This window comes from Giraffa tippelskirchi, chromosome 5 (genome assembly GCF_054371585.1).
Source record: "Giraffa tippelskirchi isolate mGirTip1 chromosome 5, T2T-mGirTip1v1.2.pri, whole genome shotgun sequence".
Classification (NCBI taxonomy): Eukaryota; Metazoa; Chordata; class Mammalia; order Artiodactyla; family Giraffidae; genus Giraffa; species Giraffa tippelskirchi.
The window spans coordinates 65,617,227-65,644,577 of record NC_137279.1 but is presented as its reverse complement, the minus strand read 5'-3'; the positions used below and the strand labels follow the sequence as shown (position 1 = coordinate 65,644,577).

General features: G+C 40.3%; 1 long non-coding RNA gene across 1 annotated transcript in view; it reads left to right on the top strand.

Moving 5' to 3' along the window:
• Positions 1 to 27,351, top strand: part of LOC145506221 (uncharacterized) — a 527,653-nt gene that overhangs the window by 87,123 nt on the left and 413,179 nt on the right. The window lies entirely within an intron of this gene.

Sequence of the window (27,351 nt, the reverse complement as noted above, 5' to 3'; positions counted from 1 at the left end):
TGAGTGAGGATTGGGAAACTTTCTGCCAAGGTGTGTTGTAGACAGAATTGAGCCCCCTGAAGCGGGTCGCCTGCTCCACAAATTGCTCAGTGATAGTCTTTGACTTAGAGGGTTGTTTGTTGTAGAAAGGGACGATAAATGTTTTCGGTTACTTAAAATCAGACTATCCCTTTGGAAGATGATCACTCTAGGAGTGAATTGTGTTTTCTTTTTCTAGCACCAGGCATTGGATGCTCACCCATCTTGGGTGCCCAGAACTCTCATTTCCTATAAACACAGACAAGTTAAAATCCCCTTCCCTTTTCTTCCTCCTCCCTCCCTCTTCCTTCCTTTCTTATTCGAATAAACCAAGGGAATATTTTTTTTTTTTGCTGGAAATATCCATCTATCTTTAAACGTCTCATGATAAAACCAATACATTGACTATGAACCCATCCAACCAAATCTTTATTCATGCTTAACTTCAACTACCAGAAACAATTGTTGATAAACAAGCCTAAGTGATCTGTTTACCAATTTCTCTATTTCACATTTTGGAGATCTGGCCTTTTCTGAAAAAGTTATTTTTAGATTTCAAAGGTATGTGATGACCAATATTAACTGCCATATCTTTCTGGAAGATAAGTAAATTTGGACAAAGATGTTTTATGTGTTTTCCAGACTGTTTGTTCCTTTGTTACAGGATCCTTCCAGTTTATTGGAACCTCAAATATTTGACACGACACGTTGTCAGTATTACTAGTTAAAAGAGCTGGTTTATATCTTCTTTATCAGACACCATGAGAGGACTGAGAGAAAAGTAGTCACTTTCTTTTCTCACCATGTGATTTAGAAGTCACATTCTAGACAATAACTTCTTAGAGTGTAGTGGTCCTTAAGACTTGAGGCTGAAATGTCAAGTTTAGAAGAGAATTTTATGATGCAATGCTCTTTCTTATAATACACGAAATGCTGAATGCGACTGTCAAATAGTGAAAACAGGGCAACTGCACAGAGAGGTTTAGCAGCTTGCCCAAGGTCACCGAGATGGTAAATGGTAGAGCAAGAGTTCCAGCTCACATTCTCCTGACCTCAGTATCTCAGCCCTTAGCCACAAGAGTAAGCATTAGAGAGACTCGCAGAGCACTTCCCATGAGCCAGGCATAGCATCACAGGCAGCAGCTTGACAGTAACTTCTCTGGCTTTATGGTGAGATGCTTGAGAGTGGGAATCATGTCTTCATACCTGCATGTCTTGTGCCTACGCAGAGTGGTATCTCAACAATGTGTAGGTTTAGTTTTATGTGTGTATTTAGTTGCATCAGGTCTTAGTAGCAGCACGCAGGATCTTCATTGTGTCATGGGGATCTTTCATTCTGGTGCAGGACTCTCTAGTTGTGGCTTTCAGGCCTAGTTGCTCCTCGGCGTGTGGAATTTTAGTTATCTGACCGGGGATTGAACCTGCACCCCCTGCATTGCAAGGTGGATTCTCAACCACTGCACCACTAGGGAAGTCCCTGTATCTCGGACTTTAAATGGACCACCACTGGGCCAAAGAGACAGGGTGGGATTGACTTCCCTGGTGGCTCAGATGGTAAAACATCTGCCTACAATGTGGGAGACCCGGGTTCAATCCCTGGGTCAGGAAGATCCCCTGGAGAAGGAAATGGCAACCCACTCCAGTATTCTTGCCTGGAGAATCCCACAGATGGAGGAGCCTGGTGGGCTACAGTCCATGGGGTTGCAAAGAGTCGGACACGACTGAGTGACTTCACTTTCACTTTCATTTTAATGGAAGTGAAGCTAAGGGTGGGGACCTTGGGAGAGAATCTGTTTTTGTGATGAAGAGGAGAATTTCTTTTTAATTGGGCTAAGAACACTTAGTATGAGATGTGGACTCTTAAATTTTTAAGTGTATGAGGTACAGCAGATATCTAGAGCTTTTTTGACTTATGTAATTGAAACTTGAGGCCCACTGGAGAGCAACTCCCACTTTCTCCCTCCCCAGCCACTGGCAGGCACCATGCTACCTTCTGCTGCTATGCGGCTCATGTTTTTGATTTCTCACGTAAGTGGAATCATGTGGTATTTGCCCTTCTGTGTCTGGCTCATTTCACTGAGCAGGATGTGCTCCAGGTTCACTCACGTTGTCTCGTAGGACAGGACTTCAAGCAAGGGAGATTTCTAATAAGAATAACTGCCACACACGGATGCTGCTACTCAGAACTCACAGGTCGTGGCAGAGGTCAGATGCTTTCTTCCCATTGCTCATAGCAAACCCTTTGATTTCTAGCTGAGTGTACCTGCAAAAGTGGTGCGTGCTGCTTTCAGGAAATGTGCTAAAGAGTAGGAGCCTCAAACCTGTCAGAATGGTCATCATCGAACTGACCACAGATAACAAATGTTGGCAAGGCTATGGAAAAAAAGGAACTCTTGTACACTGGTGGTGGGAATGTAAATTAGTGCAGTCACTGTGGAAAACAGTATGGTTTCCTCAAAAAACTAAAAATAGAAGTACTATATGAACCAGCAATTCCACTTCTGGGTATATATCTGAAGAAAACAAAAACCCTAATTCAAAAAGGTATATGCACCCCAATGTTGACAGCAGCATTACTTACAATTGCAAAGGTATGGAAGCAAACTAGGTGTCCAAAACATGAGTGGATAAAGAGGGTGTTGGTCACTCAGTCGTGTCCGACTCTTTGTGACCCCATGGACTGTAGCCCACCAGGTCTCCTCTGTCTGTGGAATTCTCCAGGAAAGAATACCGGAGTGGGTTGCCAGTTCCTTCTCCAATACACACACACACACACACACACACACACACTTGAATATTACTCAGCCATAAAAAATGAAATTTTGCCATTTGCTGTAACATGGATGGACTTAAAGGATATCATACTTAGTGAAATGTCAGACAAAGACAAATACTGTGTTACCACTTATATGCGAAATCTAAAAAATACAACAAATTAGTGAGTAAAAAAAAATGAAGCAGATTCACAGAGAACAAACTAGTGGTGACCAGAGGGGAGAGGGAAGGAGGGAGGGACAACACAGCAGCAGGGGAGTAAGAGGTACAAAGTACTATGTATAAAGTAAATAAGCTACAAGGAGATATTGTACAACACAGAGAATATAGCCAATTTTTTATAATAACTATAAGTGGAGTAAAATATTTTTTAAAAAGAGTAAGAACATGCCCTTCTTTTTTGCTTCTGTCCTCCTACATGGAAGGGGGACTGAATCGTGTACCACAAAGGAAGTTGAGGTGGAAGCAATAAGGTTGATGTGTCCAAGTCTCTGATATTACAAAAGGCCATGCATATCTTTGAACACTTGAATGTGAGAGTGCAAGAAACTTCTTTCTCATTTAAGCCAGTTATTTTTTAAATGTTATTCATAGGTGAAACAATCCTAACTGATATAGATGTGTGTCATTTTGTTTGGTCTGGACAATAACTCTCTGAGATAGGTATGGTGACTATATCCATTTGTAGGGGAAGTAATTGAGTCCCAGAGAAATTAAGTTTCTCAGGATCACACAGCTATGGGTGTGCCAGCTGGGATTCTAACATCCCCCTGAGGCAATAAGCTATATTCACGATATGTAAGATGAATCAGACAAAATACCCCTACTGGTCTCATGTCTCTAGTTAGGACACCTTTTTAATAAGACTAAATGATGGTCTGCCCCTTTAGGGCCCCTTTAGAACATGTGGAAATCTCAATGCAAAGCTCTTGCCACAATCTAATACCTAGTACAGAATACATCATGTTTTGGAGAGGAGGTTTTTGACTTTGTTATTGAAAATCCAATTCTAACTTGCTTGAACAATTAAGACATTTGTCATCTTACAGAAAATGAGTTCAGACATGCAGAGGTCTTCCAGGTTGATTGATTCAGCAGCGATATGATGTTAACAAGATCACAGGTTCTTTTCACCTCTGCACTGTGACCCATCTGAGATTATTGATATTTCTCCTGGCAATCTTGATTCTAGCTTGCACTTCATCCAGCCCAGCATTTCTCATGATGTACTCTGCATATAAGTTAAATAAACAGGGTGACAATATACAGCCTTGAAGTACTCCTTTCCCAATTTGGACCAGTCTGTTGTTCCATGTCCAGTTCTAACTGTTGCTTCTTGACCTGCATACAGATTTTTCAGGAAGCAGGTTAGGTAGTATGGTATTCCCATCTCTTGAAGAATTTTCCACAGCTTGTTGTGATCCACACAGTCAAAGGCTTTGGCAGAGTCAATAAAGCAGAAGTAGATATTTTTCTGGTATTCTCTTGCTTTTTCAATGATCCAACAGATATTGGCAATTTGATCTCTGGTGCCTCTGTCCTTTCTAAATCCAGCTTGAACATCTGGAAGTTCAGGGTTCACGTACTGTTGAAGCCTGACTTGGAGAATTTTGAGCATTACTTTGCTAGTGTGTGAGATGAATGCAATTGTGTGGTAGTTTGAACATTCTTTGTCATTGCCTTTCTTTGGGATTGAAATGAAACTAATCTTCTGCCATAAGGTTGATGTCATCAGCTCCCTCTGCTATGCAGTAAATCCCTGTTGCTTATCTATTTTATGTATAATAGTGTGTATCTCTTAAATCCCATACTCCTAATTTATCCCTCCCTCTCTTTCTCTTTTTCATTTGGTAACCATAAATCTGTTTTCTATGCCTGCAAGTCTGTTTCTATTTTGTAAATAAATTTATTTGTATTATTTCTTAGGTTCCACGTATTAGTGATATCATATAATATTTGTCTTTCTCTGTTTGACTTACTTCACTTAGTATGACAATCTCTGGTTGCATCAATGTTGCTGCAAATGGCACAATTTCATTCTTTTTATGGCTGATGTTAATATTCCATTGTATATATGTACCACATCTTCTTTACCCATTCATTTGTTGATGGACATTTAGGTTGTTTTCATGTCCTGGGTATTATAAAGAGTGCTGCTAGGAACATTGCATGTATCTTTTCAAATTAGAGTGTTTTTCTTTTCTAGAAATTTGTCCAGAAGTGATATTACTAGATCATGTGGTAACTCTATTTTTAGTTTTTTTAAGGAACCTCCACACTGTTTTTCAGGGCGATTTCCCCAATTTACATTCCCACTAACAGTGTAGAAGTAGCCAGATGTTATTTTTAAATAACCCAGATCCAATGGCCTCTTAACTCTTTTTTGACATTCCCCTAGCATTTTGAATTGTTTGACCTGAACTTATTTTTTCAAAACTCTTTTCTCCCTTAGCTTCTGGAATAGCATTCTTTCTTGACTCTCTAGTGTTTCTGTTAATGGCTTCTCAATCTCTTTCCCTGGATCTCCATGTGTGTCTGACATGCTGATAGCCTCTAACACATGGTCAGCCTCTTCTCCTCTCTTTACACTACAGGTGCTTCTTGGGGGACCTAACTTATTCTCATGCACTGACTTATACAGACACAGTGAGGACTCCAGAATCTTAGTCTTCAGGCCTGACTTATCTATCTGGTTCCAAACGTACATATTCAAATGTCTGGAGAAAAAAATACATCTATGTCTTCAATGGTTGAAAATTTTAAATTTAGAGAAAATCTATTTTTTTTGTATGTAAACAGTATGTAAACAATTGTAAATCAAACTCCCATTATCAATGAAGAAGAGAGAAGAACCATTGGCAAGGAGGTTTACTTTTGACTTGGCACTTATTTCCTGGAAAATCTTTAAAAAGGCACCTAAACTCCTGGGGTCTCAGTTTAGAGTCTTTAAAGGAGGGGCTGATCTAGTTGAGGCAGCCGGTGTGGAGGAATCTTGTCTGAAATCTCATCTGGTTCTGTCCCAAATGAATGAAGGGACATTGGCAATCATTCCACCTCCCCAATTCTTCTCTTGTGAAATAGGAAGGTTGGATTAGTTCCTCTTTCTATTAAAAGACCTGTTCTCTACCCTACTCTTTCATTGTGAGGTTCATGTGGGTATGAAAATGCTTTGCAAACTGTAAGGTATTATACTATTCTAAGTTCTTCTCAGCAGTATAAATAATAAAATTGGCACTGAAAATGGGGGACTAAATAATCAAGAACTGCTAGGTTCTGGCATTCATTTGAGTTCATGAGCAAATTTTCCCCCCAAATATAAATGCTGAATTATAACATTTAAATGTCAAGGTGGATGTAAGTTCTTATACCAGTTTTGAAGTTGGAGCTTATTTATTTGTTTACTTTTCATTGTGGAGCTGTCTCCTTTCCTGGGTTGATGGAGTAAATTTTTCACCTTTAAGAGCTGTGGCCCTTGAGAGAAGCATTTTCTCTTCCACTGGCAGGAATACTAGGAACCCTGAGGGAAGACAAGGAGTCAAGAGCAATTTCTAATTTAAAAACAGAGTCATTAAATTGCTATTCAGCATGAGTATAACTGCTAATATTTATTGTTTATAATAATTGAGTGCTGGTAGCGTAATTACATAGAATATACCCCTAAACTGTATACTATAGTGTACTGCACACTTACAAAGAGAATGAAGTGAAAGTCACTCAGTCGTGTCCGACTCTTTGGGACCCCAGGGACTATACAGTCCATGGAATTCTCCAGGCCAGAATACTGGAGTGGGTAGCCTTTCCCTTCTCCAGGGAATCTTCCCAACCCAGGGATCAAACTCAGGTCTCCCACAATGCTGGCAGATTCTTTACCAGCTGAGCCACCAGGGGAGCCCACTAAGAGAATAGGTACCATTATTTATTGTTTCTCTTTTTTCTAGCAGGTTGCCTCTTAACAGATGCCATTAAGCTTTTTGTTTTAAAGGAATAATTAACAAGGTTATCTACTATGAATTGAGCACAACCAGGAAGAATATTTGAAATAGAAATGTATAAAATCTAGTAAAGATAAAGGGAATTGTATCATATAGAAATCTTGTGATGTAGTAAAGAGATCAATTACTGTATGACTCAGAATTCTCCAGAGTTTTGTAGGCATAAAGAGATTCTAACCCTTCTATGTTCATGTGACTTTTCTGTTCCTATATTCTGTTCCATTCAGGCACCAGTTGAATGGTTAACCAAAGTTTTCATCTTTTCTTCTAGGCAGCTATTGTAGAAGAGATTTGAATAGTAGCCCCTCTACCCATTCCCCCACCTTCCCATTTGACCCAGGGTGAACACACACACACAAACACACACACACACACACACACACACACGCACATGGAAAATTAGCCTGTTTGAAAGGGAAATCAATCTATTTGGACTTTTAACCAATCTAGGCAATTTCTTTGACACTACATCTGTCATGGTTTTATCCAAGTTGGGACTTGTAACCCTATAGTGCTAATTTTACAACAATAAAGCAAGACAGTTTTAAAACATTAACAATTCCATAATAAATATCCATGTTTTGTCTGTACTATACTCATAGTATATCTAAAATCTGTCTTTTCTTTAATCAAAACTTTTTATTTACTTTAGATATTTGTTTTTAATCAAAACTTTTTATTTACTTTAGATATTTGTTTTTAATTCAAACAACAAATCCTTTTTACTTAAGCAAGGGGTTCAATTTATCTGCCTTTTAAAAGACCTTCTTGTCTTTTAATTCTTTATCTCTCTGGGCTGTGCAGAAGGTTTTCTTTCTGAGAACCGGGCCTATGAAGAGTTACCGATAGAGTATTCACTGATTATTTTCATCATTAGCCTCACTCACAGTATTAGCTATCAGATTCACTGCCAAGATTCCTTTGTTATTGGCCTTAGTAAAGCCAACCTGGGTTTGTGTTTCATGACAGTTCATAGGCTGTCCTGTGTGCCCTACCCAGAGAGGAGGTGAGGAATGTCACCCTCCTTTATGAGCTATCATTCCTGCTGCCGTGAGCCATTTCTCAACTCTTCCTTAGTCATTTCCTCTCAGCTCTTGGGCGATGTTTGTTTCATTTCTCGGACTTGGTTGGGTAGCTAGTTAGCCCTGAGACATGCAGATGGTTTCTTTATGTTGAAGAAGAGTTTGCTGTTGAGAAGAGCTACATGGGTTACAGATTTATGAGGCTGCACCTAAGATTTTTATCTTTTTGTGTTTTCAGACTCTAGTTAACTGAAGGTATTACCATCAGTCAATGGCAATAACTTGAATTTTATCTGAATCAATCTTATTTCTACTATCCAGACTGTTGCTGCGGGAATGTGTTCACCTTGACCCCGGGGGTGCGGATGGGGAGGTGGAGGAGGGGAACAGCACTGGTGTGACTGGACCTGGAGACCTTGAGCCATTCATCAGCATATTTGTGAGGGAGCAGCGTGATGACATCTGTGCCAGGTGGTCTGGGACATGGAGAAAGCAAGCAAACATTTTACTGTCCACGTTTGCATGAGTAGTAGTGGATGGATAAGAAGAAATTAGGAGTGAAAGCCCAAGAAATGACTAAAATTTGTCTTAAATAATCCAATAATGTTTTCCAACGAAGATAAAAGTATACAAGCATGACATCTTTGGTAAATTCTAATATATGACATCTTTCTATGGGATAGGTTTGCTTATGTGTTCATTTAACCATACTTCTAGGCATCTGCCATGTACCTAAATCTGTGCTAAACATTGCTAGTTAAATATGCAAAATATAATATAGATGTGACATGTTATATACGTGTATGTGTATATATACATATATATGTGTAATTTCCTCTAGGAATTCCCAGTCTAATGAAAGGATAGATAGATACTCCATATAATGTGGGAGTGGTTGAGCAGTCCCTCTGCTGCCCTGGCATGTGGTCTTTCCTTCTGGTTCTCTACCTGCCATCAGGGTAATCAAGATTGCCATCCCTTTCAAGGTGGGAGGAATGTCTGTGAGTATTCTTGGTCACTGAAAAGGGAATTTCCAATATGGCACAATTAAGAAGGGGCTTCCCTGTGGGAAACCTACATGCAAAGTGATGGTAAGAATGGCTGACCTCACTTCTCCCAGAATGGCAGGCAGTGTTCTCTGGAGTTTCGAGGGAGATCCACAGACTTGGGCCACCTGCTAAGCAACACCCTGGCATGTGATGGACAGCACCTTGCTCTTCCCCATGTCATTGTCCTGGTTCTAGCTGTAGTTTCCCTTCTCCAAATGACTCTGGGTGGAACTGGAGAGGATGCATGGAATTAGAAGAGCCAATGTGTGCTCTAAAGAAGGGAGCTGCAACAACTGCTTTTTCTTGGAAATAATGCTGTGCTGCTTCCTTAGGTTCTCCTTCTAATTTTTTCTCTAACATGGTGGTTGTGTGCTGTGACCCTCTGTTGCTGCCTGGTAATTCTCAGAATATTACTTATAAATGCAAAAGTAAAACATATAGGATTGCAAAGGAAACAAATTATATTGAAATAGAGTCATCAAAATTTTTTTTAACAAGTTCTAGGGGAGACTTCCACGTCCTGGAAGATAGAATAGACGTTCTTTCCCTTATTCTTCCCACTAAATACAATTAAAACCCCTGCACATTATGTATAAGACAAATGCAAATACAAATGCACATTATGTATAAGACCCTCTGTTGCTGCCTGGTAATTCTCAGAATATTACTTATAAATGCAAAAGTAAAACATATAGGATTGCAAAGGAAACAAATTATATTGAAATAGAGTCATCAAAATTTTTTTTAACAAGTTCTAGGGGAGACTTCCACGTCCTGGAAGATAGAATAGACGTTCTTTCCCTTATTCTTCCCACTAAATACAATTAAAACCCCTGCACATTATGTATAAGACAAATGCAAAAAAGACCTTCTCTGAAAAGTGGAGAGAATAAGACCAGCTGGAGACTTTAGGGCCCAAGGAATAAAATGACGGTGAATTTCTTAGGTTGTCTTTTTGCTTCATATCCCCCGGATCTGCAGCTGAAAATGTTGGCAATCTAGAAGAGTCACGGTGGGCAGACAGAAAAGTCTCAACAAAAGCCTTCTTTCTTTAGCCAAAGAACCAGGGAAGGGGCAACCTAGCAGGACAGGAAACCTTTAAACAATAAGTATTCCCCTGCAGCCAAATACCACACATGTGCGAGCACACACACACACACACACACACACACACACACACAATCTGTAGCCCTACTCACACCCATGGGCTCCCCTGGTAGCTCAGTGGTAAAAATTCTGCCTGCCAAGCAGGAGACCCAGGTTCAATCCCTGGGTCGGAAAGACACTCTGGAGAAGGAAATGGCAACCCATTCCGTTATTCTTGCCTGGAAAATCCCATGGACAGAGGAGCCTGGTGGGCTACAGCCTTTTAGACATCATGTCATTGGACTCACTAATTCATTCTTTAAATATCCCCATCCACCCATGTGGGCTTCCCAGATAGCTCAGTGGTAAAGAATTCATCTGCTGATGCAAGGGATGAAGGTTCAATCCCTGGGTCAGGAAGATTCCCCTGTAGAAGGAGATGGCAACCCACTTCAGTATTCTTACTTAGAAAATCCCCCATGGACAGGGGAGACTGGCAGGCTCAAGTCCATGGGGTTGCAAAGAGTTGGATACAACTGAGTGACTAACCAACAATAACAACGCACATCCATGCCAGCAAAGGCTGAATGGGGAGTATAGATCTCCACCTTTGTCAGGTGCTGAGCCAGCGAAGTACCAGTGGAGGTCTAGTGGGAGCTGAAACTCCCACCCCTGCCCAGCAGTAAAAATAAGCATTTGTCTTCCTCAGATGTCCGGCAGAGGCTAAGTGTTAAAATAAAATGTTGCAGCAAAGACAAAGTGGAAACATTAGAACTGCAACATTCAATAAACTAAACAAAAACATTCGATGGATGGGCCCAATAGCAGAGTGAATAAGACAGAGGATACAACTCAGGGAACTTGAAGATAAGATAGGAATTACTGAAGCTGAGAAAAGAGAGAAAGTTAAGGGGGGAAAGAATGAACAGGGCCTCAGGTGTCTGTGGAACCATAACAAGAATGCTCACAGGGGTGTCATCAGAGCCCTGAAAGGAAAGCGGAAAGACTGTGGCCAAAAGGCAGTGACTGAAAACTTCCCATTTCGACAAGAGAACAAAACCTACATATTCCAGAAGCTGAGAGGCTAAATCCATATAAATCCACATCAAAACATAGCAAAGTCAAATTTCTAAAACTAATGTGGAAGTTTCTCAAATAAACTAAACATAGTGGAATATCATTTAGCCATTAAAAATGAAATCTTGCCATTTGCGATAACATGGATGGACCTTATTCTAAGTGAAATAAGTCAGATAGAGAAAAACAAATACTGTATTTCACTTAGAAGTGAAAACTAAAAAACAAAACAAAGGAAAAAGCAAAACAGACTCACAGATACAGAGAACAAACTGGTGGTTGGCAGGGGAGGGTAGGAGAGGGACGTAAGAAACAGGTGACAGGGATCAAGAGTTACAAATGCCTAGTTATAAAAAAAGTCACAGGATGTAATGTACACATAGAGAATATAGTCAATAAAACTCTAACAACTTTGTATGCTGGTCTTACTGTGGTGATTATTTCGTAATGTATAAAATTACACTATGTTGTACACCTGAAACTAATATAATATTGTAACTAATGTAACTCAATGAAAAAAAGAAGTAAAATCAAAGGAAAATACCTTTCAAGTAGTAAGAGAAATGACCTTACCTATTGGGGGAAAACAATTTAAATGACAGCTGATTTATCAGAAACCATGGCGCTTCCCAGTTGGCCCCAGTGGTAAAGAACCTGTCTGCCAATGCAGGAGACGTAAGAGGAGTGAGTTGCACCCCTGAATCAGGAAGATCCCTTGAAGGAGGGCATGGCAACCCACGCCAGTATTCTTGCCCTGGAAATCCCATGGACAGAGCAGTCTGGTGGCCTACAGAGCATAGGGGTTGCAAACATTTGGACCACTGAACAAATTAACATGCACACATGCATGGAGACTAGAAGGCACATCATTTTTTAAATGCTGAAAGAAGAGAACTATGAACACAGAATTCTGTATCCAGTGCAAATGTCCTTGAGAAATGAAGGGGTAATCAAGACATTCTCTGATGAAGGGAAACTAAGACTATTTTTCACCATTAGACCTACTTCTTGGAGAAGGCAATGGCACCCCACTCCAGTACTCTTGCCTGGAAACTCCCATGGACGGAGGAGCCTGGTAGGCTACAGTCCATGGGGTCGCTAAGAGTCAGACACGACTGAGCGACTTCACTTTCATTTTTCCCTTTCATGCACTGGAGAAGGAAATGGCACTAGTTCTTATCTCATAAAAGCAAGAGGAAGTAAGACAGGCATACCACAACCAACTCAAAACATAAGTGGTAAAAGAGGGTTTGATATTAAAATTCAGTTGTTGGATAGTCTATTTCAGCTTTCAAAGTGAAATAGATAGCCTAAACAGAGAGGTAACAAGATGATATGAAAAAAGACATGAACAGACATTTCACAAAGAGGATACTTAGATGACAAGTAAGTTCATGAAAAGATGTTCAACATCATAGACCTTTAGGGAAATGCAGATTAAAACCACAATAGATAATGCTACATATCTACCAAATGGCTAAAATAAAAAAAACTATTGTAACTCAAAATGTTGGTGAGGATGGGAAAAAGCTACATTATTCACATATGTTTCACTGGTGAAAAGCCACTGAAAAATAGTTTAAATGAATGCAAGTAAGATTTCAAAATATCTTCAAAACTGTTGTTGTTCAGTTGCTAAGTTGTGTCCGACTCTTTGTGGCCTCATGGATTGAAGCACTCCAGGCTTCCCTGTCCTTCACCATCTCCTAGAGTTTGTTCAAATTCATGTCCATTGAGTCGGTGATGCCATCCAACCATCTCATCCTCTGCCGCCCTCTTCTCCTCCTGCCCTCAATCTTTCCTAGCATCAGGGTTTATTCCAAGAGTTGGCTTTTTGCATCAGGTGGCCAAAGTATTGGAGCTTCAGCTTCAGCATCAGTCCTTCTAGTGAATATTTAGGATTGATTTCCTTTAGGATTGACAGTTTGACCTCCTTGCAGTCCAAGGGACTCTCAAGAGTCTTCTCCAACACCACAGTCCAAAAGCATCAATTCTTCAGCGCTCAGCCTTCTTTATGGTCCAACTCTCACTTCTGTACATGACTACTCGAAAAACCATAGCTTTGACTATATGAACCTTTGCTGACAAAGTAACGTCTCTGCTTTTTAATATGCTGTCTAGGTTTGTCATAGCATTTCTTCCAAGGAGCAAGCGTCTTTTAATTTCATGGCTGTACTCATCGTTTGCAGTGATTTTGGAGCCCAAGAAAATAAAATTTGTCACTGTTTCCATTGTTTCCCCAACTATTTGCCATGAAGTGATGGGACTGGATGCCATGATCTTAGTTTTTTGAATGTTGAGTTTTAAGCCAGCTTTTTCACTCTTCTCATTTACGCTTATCAAGGCTCTTTAGTTCCTCTTTACTTTCAGCCAGTAGAGTAGTATCATCTGCATATGTGAGATTGTTGATATTTCTCCCAATCTTGATTCTAGCTTGTGATTCATCCAGCCTGGCATTTTGAATGATGTACTCTGCATAGAAGTTAAATAGGCAGGGCGGCAGTATACAGCCTTGACGTACTCCTTTCCCAAGTTTGAACCAGTTTGTTGTTCCGTGTCTGGTTCCAACTGTTGCTTCTTGTCTGCATACAAGTTTCTCAGGAGGCAGGTAAGGTGGGCTGGTATTCCCATCTGTAAGAATTCTCCATAGTTTGTTGTGATCCACACAGTCAAAGGCTTTAGCATAGTCAGTGAAGCAGAAATAGGTGTTGTTTTGGAATTCCCTTTCTTTTCCTATGATCCAGTAGATGTTGGCAATTTGACCTCTGGTTCCTCTGCCTTTTCTAAATCCAGCTTGAACATCTGGAAGTTCTCAGTCCACGTACTGTTGAAGCCTGGCTTGAAGGATTTTGAGCTTTACCTTGCTAGCATGTGAAATGAGCACAATTGTATGGTAGCTTGAACATTCCTTGACATTGCCTTGCTTTGGGATTGGAATGAAAACTGACCTTTTGCAGCCCTGTGGCCACCTTTGAGTTTTCCAAATTTGCTGGCTTATTGAGTGCAGCACTTTAACAGCATCATCTTTTAGAATTTTGAATAGCTCAGCTGGAATTCCATCATCCCCACTAGCTTTGTTCATAGTGATGCTTCCTAAGGCCCACTTGACTCCAGGATGTCTGGCTCTAGGTGAGTGACCACACCATCATGTTTATCCAGGTCATTAAGATCTTTTTTTGTACAATTCTTCTATGTATTTTGTACAGTTCTTCTGTGTGGTGTTGGAAAAGACTCTTAAGACTCCCTTGGACTGCAGGGAAATCCAACCAGTCCATCCTAAAGGAAATCAGTCCTGAATATTTATTGAATATTCAGCTGAAGCTGAAACTCCAATACTTTGGCCACCTGATCTGAAGAAATGACTCATTGGAAAATACTCTGATGCTGGGAAAGATTGAAGGTGGGAGGAGAAGGGAACGACAGAGGATGAGATGGTTGGATGGCATCACTGACTCAATGGACATGAGTTTGAGTAAACTCCGGGAGTTGGTGATGGACAGGGAGGCCTGGCGTGCTGCAGTCCATGGGGTTGCAAAGAGTCGGATACGACTGAGCAAATGAACTGAACTGAACTCTGTGTATTCTTGCAACCTCTTCTTAATCCCTTCTGCTTCTGTTAGGTCCTTGCCATTTCTGTCCTTTATTGTGCCCATCTTAGAATAAGATCTTCCCTTGGTATCTCCAGTTTTCTTGAAGAGATCTCTAGTCTTTCCCATTCTATTGTTTCCCTCTATTTCTTTGCATTGTTCACTTAAGAAGGCTTTCTTATCTCTCCTTGCTATTCTTTGGAACTCTGCATTTATATAGGATATCTTTCCTTTTCTCCTTTGCCTTTCACTTCTCTTCTTTTTTTGGCTGTTTGTAAAGCTTCCTCAGACAACTATTTTGCCTTCTTGCATTTATTTTTCTTTAGATAGTTGTGGTTACCATCTCCTGTACAGTGTTACGAATCTCTGTCCAAAGTTCTTCAGGACTCTGTCTACCAGATCTAATCCTTGAAACTATTCATCACTTCCACTGTATCATCACAAGTGATTTGATATAGGTCATACCTGAATGGCCTAGTGGTTTTCCCTACTTTCTTCAGTTTAAGCCTGAATTTTGCAATAAGGACCTTGTGATCTGAGCCACAGTCAGCTCCAGGTCCTGTTTTTGCTGACATTATAGAACTTTTCCATCTTCATCTGCAAAGAATATAATGTAGTTAGCAACTGTAATGTGACAAAAATATCTGTGCTTTCTATCTGTGACAGAGTCACATGTCTCACTACTGCTTTTGTGATTTATTGCTTAGATTCACAATGGAAGGAAATGCTAAATTTAGTCATGGGATGAGTGCAAAAGAAGATGTAATTCTTCCCTATCCAAGGGCACAAGCCCCCCAAAGGTCTGTGGGCAAGTTCAGAATGTCTGCTATAGATCATATGTGAGAAGTGTCAAAAAAAAAAAATAATAAACAAAAACAAACTGAACACTGGGCAAGACAGAGTTCTTTTCTTCTTCTGGGGAATGATTCTATTTATTGCCCAAACAATGAGAATGCTTCTGATTAACAGGGAAACATCTCTACAAGCAGGTACAGAAGAGAAGAGATTAATGTTTTAGGATAGATATTATCTCATTAAAAATGCTATAGTGGAAGTGTGAACAAAATAATGTGGGCAGTCAGAAAAAGGAAGTATCAGTTCTGTGAATTTTCTGTGAAATTGGAAAGAAAGAACATTTTTATCAAGAATTTGAAGAAGGAATAAGGAGATCTCAATCTCAATAAGGAGGAAAGAAGGGCCTTTCAGGCAAGAAAAGAATACACACCAAGACTTCGGGCATGGAGCCTGAGAGAAGCTTGTGCTGTCAAGGGATGGAGAGATGTCTGGTTTGGTTGCCAGCCGGGGTGCCTGAGTGGAGAATGAAAAGCTTAAATTTAAAAACTCTGAAAGAAAGCTGCAAAGGTAATTGAGCTAGAATGAGAAGAATGTGCAAGCAGATTTGGAGCTGAATGTGTAAGTCATAGGACTTCCCAGGTAGTGCTAGTGGTAAAGAACCTGCCTGCCAATACAGGAGACATCAGAGACATGGGTTCAATCCCTGGGTCAGGGAGCTCCCCTGAAGACAGACATGGCAACCCACTCCAGTATTCCTGCCTGGGAAATCCCATGGACGGAGGAGCCTGGCAGGCTACAGGCTATAGGGTCTCAAAGAGTTGGACACAACTGAAGCAACTTAGCACGTGTAAATCATATGGGGTTATGAACAGACTTTCCTAGGTGGAAATGAAGTGATCTGATTTGATATTTAAGAAAAGAAGACAACAAATGACAGTGTTAATCACTCAGTCGTGTCTGACTCTTTGTGACCCCACGGACTATAGCCTTTCAGGCTCCTCCTCTGTGCTATCCATTGAATTCTCCAGGTAAGAATATTGGAGTAGGTAGCCATTCCTTTCTCCAGGGGATCTTCCTGACCCAGGGATCAAACCTGGGTCTCCTGCACTGGCAGGCAGATTCTTTACAGTCTGAGCCACCAGGGAAGTCCAAGAAGGGAAGGGGAATTAACAAATGTGGATATATATTAAGTGTGAGCATAGAGGCAAGTCCAGTGCCTGCAATGTTTCTTAGATTTCTTAATAAGGTTGATACAATTTACAAGTAAGAAAACAGTCTGACAGAGGTTCAGTAGTAAGCCAAAGACTAAATAATTACAGTAGTGAACTCTGATGAGTCTGCTCCACAATCTTTCCAGTCCATTTTTAGGGCAAGCTGAGCATGTACAGTCTGGAGGTGGAAGAACTTTCAGGAGAAAGCTGTAGTCAAGAATTCAGATGAGAGGTAATGAGGACCTGGCCAAAGGTAAACTGTCTTCATATAGTCTTTTTTTTTTTTTTTTTTTTAGCAAAAATGGTGTTACCTTGGAATTAGTTAATAACTATTTTTTTTTGGTTTTCTTCATGTGAATTCTTTCTCCACTGTTTCACTTTTCAATTTTATTGATGTCTTCCTGCTGTAAATTTAAGGAGTAGAGCTGTGAGGGCAATCTCTGAGGTGTAGTAACTCAGTAATGTGAATGGCTGAGGTTTCTAGCTTTCATAGAAAGTATATATAGCGGCAGGTTTTTATCCCAGAGAATAAAGTGAGTAATAGGGCACTAGGAAAAGAAGCAGGATGCTACCTAAGGAAATAAACCATAAAAAATAATCAGATGATAAATAGCTCTCTAGAAACACTAGCCTAGAGTATCAAAATAACTGTAGTCAAATTTTAGATAAATCTGGTATCTTTACTGATTTGAGAAATAGCTCAATGGGGTTTTTATTTTTTAGACCTTTAAAATTACTGAATGTAATACATTGGTGAAAAGATTCATTTTATAGGTAAAAATTATTTTGGAATTAATAGAAAGCTATGGCTTAGCTAAAACAGGTTTTATGTCTATCTCATCCAAAAAGGATTTGTTATTGCAAAGCAGGACCATGCTTTTATTCAGTTAATCTGTTGGTTGACACAAATTTGCAGTGTCTGACAACACGGCACAGCTAACACAGCCTTCTCAGACCATCCAGCCTTCTCCCTATCTCACCCTTGGCTGATTTTGATTTGTAAGCATTTGTCATAATCTAGAATTTAACATGTTTGTTTACTTGTTCATTGTCTCTTGACTCCAGTGGAATGTAGGTTCAGGGGCAGGAAACCTCTCTCTCTTATTCAGCGAGGTGCAGCCAGTGCTTTGCGCAGAATAGGCACTTGGCAGGTTTTTGCTGAATGAGAGATTAGATGCAGAAATTGATAAATTGGTGGTGATGGGAATGTGAGTTAGGTCCTGAAGTGTCAGTAGGGTATGGATAGGATAAATGGAGTGGGGGCCTATTCAGACAGATCAATACAAGTGAAATGGGGGCTTTGTTTAGGGGGATAAGGAGTTGAGCAGAGGGATTAAAGCAGTGATTTTGTGTTAGATTGTTTGGGGTGGTGGAAATTAAGGTTGTTAGGGGAGGGGCAGACTGAAAGGAATATCTAAGCCAAGCAGGATTTTAGAGCTGGAAGAGATTTTGTGATTCGACCACTTCCCTTAAAGGTGAAATGGTTGGGTTGCTGAGAGGTTGACAGGTGACCTAGACAGTTAACTAAATGGTTAATGCTGTTGCAACCGGAAATCTCATTCTGTTGACTTCCAATCCAGTGCTCTTTATGTGTTACTTTGGAAATAGGAAAGCAATGAGACTGTTTGAGTGAAAGACGATACATCCTAAATTTGATGTTTATAAAAAATTATCTGATGCCATACATAGGGTGAGTTGGAAAGGGAAAACTCGAATTCCAAGAGAACAGACAATAGATTCAGTTCAGTTCAGTTCAGTTCAGTCGCTCAGTCGTGTCCGACTCTTTGCGACCCCATGAATCGCAGCACGCCAGGCCTCCCTGTCCATCACCAACTCCCAGAGTCTACCCAAACCCATGTCCATCGAGTTGGTGATGCTATCCAGACATCTCATCCTCTGTCGTCCCCTCCTCCTCCTGCCCCCAATCCTACCCAGCATTAGGGTCATTTCCAATGACTCATCTCTTCGCATGGGGTGGCCAAAGTATTGGAGTTTCAGCTTCAACATCAGTCCTTCTAATGAACACCCAGGACTGATCTCCTTTAAGATGGACTGGTTGGATCTCCTTGCAGTCTGAGGGACTCTCAAGAGTCTTCTCCACCACCACAGTTCAAAAGCATCAATTCTTCGGTGCTCAGCTTTCTTCACCATCCAACACTCACATCCATACATGACTACTGGAAAAACCATAGGCTTGACTAGACAGACCTTTGTTGGCAAAGTAATGTCTCTGCTTTTAAATATGCTATCTAGGTTGGTCATAACTCTCCTTCCAAGGAGTAAGCATCTTTTAATTTCATGGCTGCAATAACCATCTGCAGTGATTTTGGAGCCCCCCAAAATAAAGTCTGACACTGTTTCCACTGTTTCCCCATCTATTTGCCATGAAGTGATGGGACCAGATGCCATGATCTTAGTTTTCTGAACGTTGAGTTTTAAGCCAATTTTTTCACTGTCCTCTTTCACTTTCATCAAGAGTTCTTCACTTTCTGCTATAAGGGTGGTGTTATCTGCATATCTGAGGTTATTGATATTTCTCCCGGCAGTCTTGATTCCAGCTTGTGTTTCTTCCAGCCCAGTGTTTCTCATGATGTAAGTTAAATAAGTTAAATAAGCAGCGTGACAATATACAGCCTTGACGTACTCCTTTTCCTGTTTGGAACCAGTCTGTTGTTCCATGTCCAGTTCTAACTGTTGCTTCCTGACCTGCATACAGGTTTCTCAAGAGATGGGTCAGATGGTCTGGTATTCCCATCTCTTTAAGAATTTTCCACAGTTCATTGTGATCCACACAGTCAAAGGCTGTGGCATAGTCAATAAAGCAGAAATAGATGTTTTTCTGGAACTCTCTTGCTTTTTTGATGATCCAGTGGATGTTGGCAATTTGATCTCTGGTTCCTCTGCCTTTTCTAAAACCAGCTTGAACATCTGGAAGTTCACGGTTCGCGTATTGCTGAAGCCTGGCTTGGAGAATTTTGAGCATTACTTTACTAGCATGTGAGATGAGTGCAATTGTGCAGTAGTTTGAGCATTCTTTGGCGTTTCCTTTCTTTGGGATTGGAATGAAAACTGACCTTTTCCAGTCCTTTGGCCACTGCTGAGTTTTCCAGATTTGCTGGCATATTGAGTGCAGTACTTTCACAGCATCATCTTTCAGGATTTGAAAGAGCTCAACTGGAATTCCATCACCTCCACTAGCTTTGTTCATAGTCACACTTTCTAAGGCCCACTTGACTTCACATTCCAGGATGTCTGGCTCTAGGTAAGTGATCACACCATCGTGATTATCTGGGTCATGAAGATCTTTTTTGTACAGTTCTTCTGTGTATTCTTGCCACCTCTTCTTAATATCTTGTGCTTCTGTTAGGTCCATACCATTTCTGTCCTTTATTGAGACCATCTTTGCATGAAATGTTCCCTTGGTATCTCTAATTTTCTTGAAGAGAGCTGTAGTCTTTCCCATTCTGTTGTTTTCCGAAGTATTTTAAGCAGTGGAGCTGCATATTCTAATTCTATTCCTTGTTTTATATTGATTTGCTCATTTAAACTTTTCAGCCATGTTTGAACAGATAAAGACAACAGTCCGTGCAGTTGGGCTAAAAATAATGTGTGTTCTCCATTTCACATTACTGCGGACCATTTTGTGATACTCTCCCCAAGTCTGTTTTGAGTCACAGACTGCCTCTGCAGCGACTTTAGAAGAATCACACACGTATAAGTTCCTTTTTAGCGGTGTGTGTAGACATTGTTGATCACCTACCCAGGTTCAGTTCCTCCTTATTAACAAAACCCTACTTTTCTTCAGTGTTTTACCTCAACCCCAGGCACGATCCTTCTCATGGACTGGGTAGCACTGGATCCTGGTGATGATGCCACACCTTTGCCAGCAATCCTTAAAAATCCCAATCTTAAGCCAATCCGTGCATGACTTCTTTGGACTGCTACAGGTTGATCCAAGGAGACTTAAGAAACCTCCTGTAGTCGGAGGAGCAGTCTTTTGTCTCTGCAAGTGGCAACATTTTGTGACCATGGTGGAAACCAGTCTGTTGACAAATCTGAAATATAGAAGAGAGCTAGAGAGACAGTGCCAGTTGCAGCAGGAGCCCAGATTGCATAGTGACTGGGCTCAATCTTGTCTTTGCATTTCTGTATTTTGCAAGCCAGCTAGATTGAGGTTTTTGACTACTTGCAGACAAAATCATTCTATGAGAGGTGTAAAAAGATCGTAGGGGGAAATCCACTGCAACAGAAGTTCCCATGACAGCAGAGACTGTATGTCTTGCTCGTTGCTTAGAGGATACCTGACTGAGTATTGTTGAATGTGTGAAAGTAACATCCTAATTTGCAAAGGAGTCACTTCCCTTGAGAAACTGGCTCTGTCAAGTCAGGATTTTCTACTGCTCTCCCAGTCAACAATATTTACTGATCTCCATCATGTCTAGACAATTACACAAAGTTGTGTTCATAGCTAACATCATTTGCTAGCAATTTTATTAATAGAAGCATTTTACATGTATCCATTCATTTATTTTGAAGAAAATTAAAAGAGCAGAAAAACCTATGGAAGACCAGAAAAACTGTCCTGCCTCATAGTTGAGAGGCAGTGAGGTGAGGAGGTTTCATGACATGTCCCTGTTTGGTCACACATCCAGGAAGAGATGGACGTGGGATTTGATCTCAGGGAATCTAGCTTGACTGCCTTTATACAGCACATAGAAGGTGAGTTTCCTGACTATTGACAAACGCAGCAAGGTAGCAAAGAATGTTGAGAACTGTCGGCTATGAAATATATCTTGGGGATTGGAAAGAAAAGGCAGATTGTCAGTTTATTCTGGTTTATAATCTCTCAGCTGAGACTCAGCGTAACAGACAAATGCTATCATGCTTTGCAGTAAGGGAGCCACTAGCCACATATGGCAATGAGCAAGACATACAGTCTCTGCTGTCATTGGAACTTCTGTTGCAGTGGATTTCCCCCTACGATCTTTTTACACCTCTCATAGGATGAGCATTTGAAATGTGGCTGGTGTGGCTCTGGATGTGCTATAAGTGAAAAACATGTACCAGATTTGAACACATAATGAGAAAAAATACATATAAAATCTCTTTCATACTTTATTATATGAATCACATGTTATGTAGAATGATAATATTTAGGGTTATATAACTATATTGCTAAACTAATTTAAATTCTTTCTACATACTTAAAATTTTTTTTAGTTACACTGGATCTTCATTGCTTTGTGTGGGTTTTCTCTAGTTGTGAGTGGAGGGTGCTCTTCATTGCAGTGTGCGGGCTTCCCATTGTGGCGGTGGAGTCTTTTGTTGCAGACCATGGGCTTTGGGCACACAGGCTTTAGTAGTTGTGGCACACGGGCAGTAGTTGTGGTTCTCAGGCCCTAGAGCCTGAGCTCAGTAGTTTTTGCGCACAGGCGAGGTTGCTCCTGGGCCTGTGGGATCTTCCTAGACCACAGATCTAACCCAGGTTCCCTGCATTGGCAGGCAGATTCTTCACCATTGCACCACCAGGGAAAGTTCTCTTTCTACATATTTTACTGTGGCTGTAAGATTTAAAGTTATCTATGTAGCATGTGATATTGTATTATATTGTCTTTTTTATTGGACAGAGTTACTTTACTGATTTTATGTTTACTGATGTTTCTGGACTCTTTCTACATTCTCTGTTAAAATATGCCTTAATATTCAGAGACACTTTATTAACAGTTTCAATAGCAGGTGGGTATTGACTTTTTTCCTAAAAATAACTGCATGTGAACAAAATTATTTAAGAAATTGTTGTTCTCAGCTGCTCTTAAGATGTTAATCATCTAATTAGCACTTTTGTAGAATGTTATAGGATTTGTGAAGTTCCAGAATTTGAAAACAGAAGTAGAAGAAATTAGAAAGAGGTAGCACTTTAAGTTCTGACATTTAAGTTACCAGGCTCGGTGGCCACTTCTGGAAGAAATCACTCTCCATGAGAATACACAGGTTTATGCCAAACGGAGATTTAATACTGTAAACTTTCCTGTTTTTGTATTGTAAACAGGGCAAAGGTCTACTAAGTACCACCTGTTTTTCAAACCAAAGCTTTATATCTGTTCTTTCTCAGACTACACCATGGCTCACATAAACTGAATATTTTCTTAGTCCTTTTAATACTGTAGCTTAAAAATGCACTCACGGTAGACAAGCTGTGATTGTATTCTGAAGTTAAAGACTGAGAGTAATTTAGGATGAAAGTGGCTTGTGAGGTTGCAAGTTGCAAATGCATTAAAAAAAAAAAAAAAGTCAAGTCCCTTCTTACCCCACAGCAGACAGCAGCAAATAGCTTCTTCCCATTCTCCTTTTTGGCCCATTTCTCCTTTTCATTATTTTGGTTTGGTGTGACGTCTGTACACGTCTAAGATATACAACAGCTAAATAAACATATGGCCTCACTTAAGGGAAGTTTCCATGTTGGTCAGTGCACTTTTTAAACTATATAAATATCAGATTAATTTCAGATTTGAGAAAAGTGAATGTTAGGATCCTATCCAAGATCCACATAGTTATTAGTCTTTCTTTTCTAAATTTTCAAGGTGAAAACATAAAAACAAAATGAAAAACTATGTCGGCTCCTGAAAAAATATTGTTTGCAAAATGTGTGTTCAGCAAATTTAAATGAAACCTTTGTATCTCTGCATACATTTTACTGAGGAGTCTGTGAATCAATCAATCAACCAATCAATGAGCTAATTACTTAGTCAATGATCAATAGGCACTGAGTAGTTACTCTGAAAATTAAGGGTTTCCCAGGTAGCACTAGTGGTAAAGAATCTATCTGCCAGTGCAGGAGACACAGGAGATGAAGGTTCGATCCGTGGGTCAGGAAGATCTCCTGGAGAAGGAAATGGCAACACACTGCAGTATTTTTGCCTGGAAAATTTTCATGGAAAATGGAAAATTCCATGGACAGGAGAGCCTGGTGGGCTATGACACCAACCCCCTCCCCGACCTCCCACACACACACACATTGAAAGTTAGGTAGAATAGCAATCCAGTTATTGACCATTTATTTTAAGATAAAACACACTCCCTTGGCAATATTTCATAAAAGTGAAACTTGATCTGAGCCTTGAAAAATGATTAAAATCTAAGAGAAGAAAGGTCAGTTTTAGGCAACGGGAACACTTTGATCTTATAACAGAAGAAAAGTAGTATGTCTCAGAAACAGTAAGAAAATCCAGCATTGGATGTTTCCAATCAGTGGTGAGAAAAAAAAAATTGGACGGACAGCAAAAGGTCACTTGATGGAGGAGTTTTAGCTTAGATAGAGGAGTTTATTTTGATTTGGGATTTGCCAGAGAACTCATGGATTTTCTGTGAGAAAGTCAGTGTTCAGATATTAATCGAGAGAACAAATGAGAAGCAGGACACAGGATCTGACCTTGCAAGCTCTAGTCTGAGGACCATGACAGTGGTGTGATGACTAGGCTGGTTGATGATCTTATGGAAATTGGTTTGTAAGAAAAATAAGACATAGCTTTTAGTTGTGATTTTGGACTTCCAGCCTTTCTGTTTCTTTTTATCCTTCTCAATAGATGACCATTTCTTCTGCTTTCTCACATCTTCCTTGCTCAGAAAAAGCTTTCATAAGTATTTGCCAAGAACAAATCAATGAAATACTTTTCAAATGTATATCCCCATCAAAAGTATCTGCCTACAGTATCTGTGTTCAGTTAGCTGTTGTGTATCACAGCACAATGCTAAGTGAAATCTTGTTTTCTTCCTTTCCCTTTATTTAAACTATTTCTCCACCCTGACATTCTCCCCTTCATCCTTGCTAATAGATTCATTAAAAAAAAATCTCTTAAAAATGCCATTTCACTTTGTTTCTTGATTCATTCCTGCTAAAGGTTTTTGCACTTCTCTTTTGCTAATTAATCAGCAATCATAGCCCATGTCATGTTTCAGTTTTTGTACATTATTTCATCATATACTTAATTGGTACCTCTTGGAGGACAGGTAGCGTATCATACGATCCCCTGTATGGCTGAGATCAGAGCTCTGCATAGATGTATTGATAAAATTTGCTGTCGAGTGACATTGAATTATTTGGTGATAGTGTTCTAGCCTAGGCACATGGCATCTCTCATCCAGGCTATAACTGCAGTCTTATAATTCATCTCCTTGACTCCAACTCATCCTTCATTTGCTGCCCAGGTTATTTTTGTACACTTGAGCTTGGTATCCATTGCCTCAGAATAAAATCCTAATCTTTAGCATTCAAGGCTGTCTATCACCTGGTTCTGGGCCATGCTTCTAACACTCATCCCAGCCTTATCCTACCAGATACTCTGGTGATGCTGAATCATGGGCCCCCAATGGTAGTATCAGGCTTTTGATCAATGCTATCGCTTCAGGCTAGAATATACTGCTTACTCCCGCTGGTGATTCCTCTTTTTTATTTTTAAGATGAAAAATTTTAATATACATACATCATATATATGCATACAAGTCCATAGTGTGTATACACTAACATAATTAAGGAAATTAACCTTTCATACTGTTTGTAGAACATATATAATAGAAAAACTACAGTGTTCAACAGAGGAGAATTTAATTAATTATAACAAATGCATGCTATAGAACACTATGCAGTTGTTGAAGATGATGGTCCTGAATAGCAGTTACTCAGAGTCTGGGATATAGTTTTAGATTTTCAAAGCAGGCCACAGAAGATTTTGGGGGTGGCTATTGTTGCCTCAAGCAACTCCAAGCTAGATATAATGCCAAAATTTAGATAAATCTCATCTTTTTGCCATTGACAAAAACACTGCCTCATCACTCTTCAGCTCCACGTGGTGAGAATCACTGCCAGAAATGATCAAATATTGTGGTCAGACAAACAAGTCCTCTACCAAATACCTATTTCCTATGAAATTTTGGGTGATCACTTTAAATCACCTCATTGAAACACATGTTGCCTCTCTGTTCTCACATGATGATATGCAATTTTTTTTTTTTTTCTTTTTTGGTGGGACTGTATGAAATTACATCTTGAAATGCTCCTGAACTTAAAGTATAAGGAAAATAAAATGTTATCAAAATAAGTAGACTGCGGATCCTAAGTGTACGAACTCTGAGAAATATTTGTGGAAGTATGCGGTTTCTAATCTTAAATCTATTTCAGCTTGTTCTACACTAAAGCACATTGGAAAATATCAACCGAATAAAGTCTGTACTTTTAGCAGCTCTGAAAAAGTCAGAACTCTTTCTTTTTGTTACTATAATCTGGCTTCTTCTATTAAAGGTCAAAAGTTATAGATAACATGCTTACCAAGGGGTGTTTATTTTTTGCCAAGAAAATATATTTTCAGATGTTTGCAGAAATGGGGCTTTTAAAACTCGCCCGTAGTTCCTTGTGCATTGGTTGATACTTTCTGTTTCACCAAAATTTAAGAGTTGTTAATATTCACTCATTTATTCATTCATTCATTCAACAATGATTCACGCAGCTGGCATTGTGTGCCTGGCAAGGTGCTAGGTATTGGGATTCAGCAGTGAGCAGAAAAAGACATGGAGTCCTTGAATTGTGACATCCGCAATCCAGGGGGAAAAGAGAATTATTATTGTACAAGTAAATGAGAATTCTATTAAGCGTGCTAAATTAGAGAAGCTGGTGAGAAAGTCTAAAAGGGGATCTGACCCAGGTAAGGAGGTCAGGGAAGTCTTCCCTGAGGAAGTGATAACTGCACTGATCTGTAAATGATGTGCTTAGCCGCTCAGTCATGTCTGACTCTTTGCGACCCCATGGACTATAGCCCCCAGGCTCCTCCAGGCAAGAATAGTGGAGTGGGTTACCATGCTCTCCCCCAGGGGGTCTTCCCAACCCAGGGATCGAACCCAGGTCTCCCGCACTGCAGGCAGGAGTCTGAGCCACCAGGGAAGCCCAAGAGGGGATCTGATCCAGGTAAGGAGGTCAGGGAAGGCTTCCCTGAAGAAGTGACAATTGCACTGATCTGTAAATGATGAGGAAGAGCTAAAATTACATTCCATGCAGCGGGCCTATGATGGACAAAGGCATCCACTGCTCCACTGTGGGAGCAGTGGGCCTGGCAACCATGGGGGAGTGGAAGTAGGTTGGTGAGGCTTGCAGAGAGAGCTGGGGGACTCGTGGTGGACAGGATGGAGTGGAAGAAGGGGTCAAGCCCACGCAGGTGTTAGACCATGTTAGGGATGCCTTTGTCCTGATCGTTTGGGAAACTGTCAAGGGTTTATAAGCAACAGGAAATAAGATCAGGTTTCTGTGTTGAGAGGATCCCTAGAGTTCAAAGCAGGGAACACACTGGAGGGGAAAAAGTGGGTGAGGGCAGATGACTTGAGACGAGTGCAGTTGCCTGAGCAGATGGTGGTTTCTGGAATCAGGGTGGCAAGAGAAAGCAGGCTGGAGAGAGACTTGGAGTAAAATAGCACTTGGTGACAAACTGGATACACGGTGTAACTCCTGGGTTTCTCCACTGGCCAAAACGTTTCCAAATTAGGGCTTGTGCAGACCTGACATATTTATTCTCCAAAGAAATATCTCTTTCAGTGAGCCTCAGAATTTTTATTCTAGCACTATTTATGGAGCACCTGTTATGTGTCTGGTTGCTGATGACACAGGAGTGGACTAGTTCAAGGCTCTCACGGATGTAGTACCTATTGCTTCTGCTAAGTCTGGTGACGGTGAAGATCAATGCAAGCAAAATAAAAAC